The sequence below is a fragment of the Schistocerca nitens genome, chromosome 4 (assembly GCF_023898315.1).
Source record: "Schistocerca nitens isolate TAMUIC-IGC-003100 chromosome 4, iqSchNite1.1, whole genome shotgun sequence".
NCBI classification, from domain to species: Eukaryota; Metazoa; Arthropoda; class Insecta; order Orthoptera; family Acrididae; genus Schistocerca; species Schistocerca nitens.
Window position 1 is genome coordinate 3178510 of NC_064617.1, and position 5911 is coordinate 3184420.

Consider the following 5911-nt stretch of genomic DNA (forward strand, 5'->3'; position numbering starts at 1 on the left):
TAATTCCGATGCAATTTCTGTGTTTCATCGTCAATGGGAAGGTCCAAGGAATACAGTAAACCTGCAGAGGTGCATCGGAATGTAAAACTAGTGACACAGGAAACGCTCAAAACATAGACAGTAGGAAGACTCAGTCTTCCTGTACTTAAGTCGGCATTGTGTCTCTTATATTTAATTCCGATGCAATTTCTGTGTTTCATCGTCAATGGGAAGTCCAAGGGAAACAGTAAACCTGCAGAGGTGCATCGGAATGTAAAACTGGTGACACAGGAAACGCTCAAAACGTAGACAGTAGGAAGACTCAGTCTTCCTGTACTTAAGTCGGCATTGTGTCTCTTGTATTTAATTCCGATGAAATTTCTGTGTTTCATCGTGAATGGGAAGGTCCAAGGGATATAGTAATCCTCCAGAGGTGCATCGGAAAGTAAAACTGATGACACAAGAAACGCTCAAAACATAGACTGTAGGAAGACTTAGTCTTCCTGTACTTCAGTCGGCATTGTGTCTCTTATATTTAATTCCGATGCAATTTCTGTTTTTCATCGTCAATGGGAAGGTGAAAGGGATACAGTAATCCTGCAGAGGTGCATCAGAATGTAAAACTGGTGACACAGGAAACGCTCAAAACATAGACAGTAGGAAGGCTCAGTCTTCCTGTACTTAAGTCGGCATTGTGTCTCTTGTATTTAATTCCGATGAAATTTCTGTGTTTCATCGTGAACAGGAAAGTCCAAGGGATATAGTAATCCTGCAGAGGTGCATCGGAAAGTAAAACTGATGACACAGGAAACGCTCAAATCATAGACAGTAGGAAGACTTAGTCTTCCTGTACTTCAGTCGGCATTGTGTCTCTTATATTTAATTCCGATGCAATTTCTGTTTTTCATCGTCAATGGGAAGGTCCAAGGGATACAGTAAACCGGCAGAGGTGCATAGGAATGTAAAACTGGTGACACAGGAAACGCTCAAGACATTGACCGTACGAAGACTGTTTTCTTGTACTTAAGTCGGCATTGTGTCCCTTATATTTAATTTCGATGCAATTTCTGTGTTTCATCGTCAATGGGAAGGTCCAAGGGATACAGGAAACTTGCAGAGGTGCATCGGAATGTCAAACTGGTAACACAGGAAACGCTCAAAGCATAGAGAGTAGGAAGACTCAGTCTTCCTGTACTTAAGTCGGCATTGTGTCTCATATTTAATTCCGATGCAATTTCTGTGTATCATCGTCAATGGGAAGGTCCAAGGGATACATTAAACCTGCAGAGGTGCATCGGAATGTAAAACTGGTGACACAGGAAACGCTCAAAACATAGACAGTAGGAAGACTCATTCTTCCTATACTTAAGTCGGCATTGTGTCTCTTATATTTATTTCCGATGAAATTTCTGTGTTTCATCGTGATTGGGAAAGTCCAAGGGATATAGTAACTCTGTAGAGGTGCATCGGAAAATAAAACTGGTGACACAGGAAACGCTCAAATTATAGACAGTAGGAAGACTCAGTCTTCCTGTACTTAAGTCGGCATTGTGTCTCTTATATTTAATTCCGATGCAATTTCTGTGTTTCATCGTCAACGGGAAGGTCCAAGGGATACAGTAAACCTGCAGAGGTGCATCAGAATGTAAAACTGGTAACACAGGAAACGCTCAAAACATAGACTGTAGGAAGACTCAGTCTTCCTGTACTTAAGTCGGCATTGTGTATCTTATATTTAATTCCGATGCAATTTCTGTGTTTCATCGTCAATGGGAAGGTCCAAGGGATACAGTAAACCTGCAGAGGTGCATCAGAATGTAAAACTGGTGACACAGGAAACGCTCTACACTTAGACAGTAGGAAGACTCATTCTTCCTGTACTTAAGTCGGCATTGTGTATCTTATATTTAATTCCGATGCAATTTCTGTGTTTCATCGTCAATGGGAAGGTCCAAGGAATACAGTAAACCTGCAGAGGTGCATCGGAATGTAAAACTAGTGACACAGGAAACGCTCAAAACATAGACAGTAGGAAGACTCTGTCTTCCTGTACTTAAGTCGGCATTGTGTCTCTTATATTTAATTCCGATGCAATTTCTGTATTTCATCGTCAATGGGAAGGTCCAAGGCATACAGTAAGCCTGCAGAGGTGCATCAGAATGTAAAACTGGTGACACAGGAATCGCTCAAAGCATTGAGAGTAGGAAGACAAAGTCTTCCTGTAGTTCAGTCGGCAATGTGTCTCTTATACTTAATTCCGATGCAATTTCTGTGTTTCATCGTCAATGGGAAGGTCCAAGGGATACAGTAAACCTGCAGAGGTGCATCGGAATGTAAAACTGGTGACACAGGAAACGCTCAAAACATTGTCCGTACGTAGACTGTTATCTTGTACTTATGTAGGCATTGTGTCTCTTATATTTAATTCCGATGCGATTTCTGTGTTTCATCGACAAGGGGAAGGTCCAAGGGATACAGTAAACCGGCAGAGGTGCATCGGAATGTAAAACTGGTGACACAGGAAACGCTCAAGGCATTGACCGTACGAAGACTGTTTTCTTGTACTTAAGTCGGCATTGTGTCTCTTATATTTAATTTCGATGCAATTTCTGTGTTTCATCGTCAATGGGAAGGTCCAAGGGAAACAGTAAACCTGCAGAGATGCATTGGAATGTAAAACTGGTGACACAGGAAACGCTCAAAACATAGACAGTAGGAAGACTCAGTCTTCCTGTACTTGAGTCGGCATTGTGTCTCTTATATGTATTTCCGTGAAATTTCTATGTTTCATCGTCAATGGGAAGGTCCAAGGGATACAGTAAACCTGCAGAGGTGCATCAGAATGTAAAACTGGTGACACAGGAAACGCTCTACACATAGACAGTAGGAAGACTCATTCTTCCAGTACTTAAGTCGGCATTGTGTCCCTTATATTTAATTCCGATGCAATTTCTGTGTTTCATCGTCAATTGGAAGGTCCAAGGAATACAGTAAACCTGCAGAGGTGCATCGGAATGTAAAACTAGTGACACAGGAAACGCTCAAAACATAGACAGTAGGAATACTCAGTCTTCCTGTACTTAAGTCGGCATTGTGTCTCTTATATTTAATTCTGATGCAATTTCTGTGTTTCATCGGCAATGGGAAGGTCCAAGGGATACAGTAAACCTGCAGAGGTGCATCGGAATGTAAAACTGGTGACACAGGAAACGCTCAAAACGTAGACAGTAGGAAGACTCAGTCTTCCTGTACTTAAGTCGGCATTGTGTCTCTTGTATTTAATTCCGATGAAATTTCTGTGTTTCATCGTGAATGGGAAGGTCCAAGGGATATAGTAATCCTCCAGAGGTGCATCGGAAAGTAAAACTGATGACACAGGAAACGCTCAAAACATAGACAGTAGGAAGACTTAGTCTTCCTGTACTTCAGTCGGCATTGTGTCTCTTATATTTAATTCAGATGCAATTTCTGTTTTTCATCGTCAATGGGAAGGTCAAAGGGATACAGTAAACCTGCAGAGGTGCATCAGAATGTAAAACTGTTGACACAGGAAACGCTCAACACATAGACAGTAGGAAGACTCATTCTTCCTGTACTTAAGTCGGCATTGTGTCTCTTATATTTAATTCCGATGCAATTTCTGTGTTTCATCGTCAATGGGAAGGTCCAAGGAATACAGTAAAGCTGCAGAGGTGCATCGGAATGTAAAACTAGTGACACAGGAAACGCTCAAAACATAGACAGTAGGAAGACTCTGTCTTCCTGTACTTAAGTCGGCATTGTGTCTCTTATATTTAATTCCGATGCAATTTCTGTGTTTCATCGTCAATGGGAAGGTCCAAGGGATACAGTAAGCCTGCAGAGTTGCATCAGAATGTAAAACTGGTGACACAGGAAACGCACAAAGCATAGAGTGTAGGAAGACTCAGTCTTCCTGTACTTCAGTCGGCAGTGCGTCTCTTATATTTAATTCCGATGCAATTTCTGTGTTTCATCGTCAATGGGAAGGTCCAAGGGAAACAGTAACCTGCAGAGGTGCATCGGAATGTATAACTGGTGACACAGGAAACGCTCAAAACATAGACAGTAGGAAGACTCAGTCTTCCTGTACTTAAGTCTGCATTGTGTCTCTTATATTTATTTCCGATGAAATTTCTATGTTTCATCGTCAATGGGAAGGTCCAAGGGATACAGTAAACCTGCAGAGGTGCATCAGAATGTAAAACTGGTGACACAGGAAACGCTCAACACATAGACAGTCGGAAGACTCATTCTTCCAGTACTTAAGTCGGCATTGTGTCTCTTATATTTAATTCCGATGAAATTTCTGTGTTTCATCGTGAATGGGAAGGTCCAAGGGATATAGTAATCCTGCAGAGGTGCATCGGAAAGTAAAACTGATGACACAGGAAACGCTCAAAACATAGACAGTAGGAAGACTTAGTCTTCCTGTACTTCAGTCGGCATTGTGTCTCTTATATTTAATTCCGATGCAATTTCTGTTTTTCATCGTCAATGGGAAGGTCCAAGGAATACAGTAAACCTGCAGAGGTGCATCGGAATGTAAAACTAGTGACACAGGAAACGCTCAAAACATAGACAGTAGGAAGACTCAGTCTTCCTGTACTTAAGTCGGCATTGTGTCTCTTATATTTAATTCCGATGCAATTTCTGTGTTTCATCGTCAATGGGAAGGTCGAAGGGAAACAGTAAACTTGCAGAGGTGCATCGGAATGTAAATCTGGTGACACAGGAAACGCTCAAAACATAGACAGTATGAAGACTCAGTCTTCCTGTACTTAAGTCGGCATTGTGTCTCTTGTATTTAATTCCGATGAAATTTCTGTGTTTCATCGTGAATGGGAAGGTCCAAGGGATATAGTAATCCTGCAGAGGTGCATCGGAAAGTAAAACTGATGACACAGGAAACGCTCAAAACATAGACAGTAGGAAGACTTAGTCTTCCTGTACTTCAGTCGGCATTGTGTCTCTTATATTTAATTCCGATGCAATTTCTGTTTTTCATCGTCAATGGGAAGGTCCAAGGGAAACAGTAAACCTGCAGAGGTGCATCGGAATGTAAAACTGGTGACACAGGAAACGCTCAAAACATAGACAGTAGGAAGACTCAGTCTTCCTGTACTTAAGCCGGCATTGTGTCTCTTATATTTATTTCCGTGAAATTTCTATGTTTCATCGTCAATGGGAAGGTCCAAGTGATACAGTAAACCTGCAGAGGTGCATCAGAATGTAAAACTGGTGACACAGGAAACGCTCAACACATAGACAGTAGGAAGACTCATTCTTCCAGTACTTAAGTCGGCATTGTGTCTCTTATATTTAATTCCGATGCAATTTCTCTGTTTCATCGTCAATGGGAAGGTCCAAGGAATACAGTAAACCTGCGGAGGTGCATCGGAATGTAAAACTAGTGACACAGGAAACGCTCAAAGCATAGAGAGTAGGAAGACTCAGTCTTCCTGTACTTAAGTCGGCATTGTGTCTCTTATATTTAATTCCGATGCAATTTCTGTGTATCATCGTCAATGGGAAGGTCCAAGGGATACAGTAAACCTGCAGAGGTGCATCGGAATATAAAACTGGTGACACAGGAAACGCTCAAAACATAGACAGTAGGAAGACTCATTCTTCCTATACTTAAGTCGGCATTGTGTCTCTTATATTTATTTCCGATGAAATTTCTGTGTTTCATCGTGAATGGGAAGGTCCAAGAGATATAGTAACCCTGTAGAGGTGCATCGGAAAATAAAACTGGTGACACAGGAAACGCTCAAATTATAGACAGTAGGAAGACTCAGTCTTCCTGTACTTAAGTCGGCATTGTGTCTCTTATATTTAATTCCGATGCAATTTCTGTGTTTCATCGTCAACGGGAAGGTCCAAGGGATACAGTAAACCTGCAGAGGTGCAT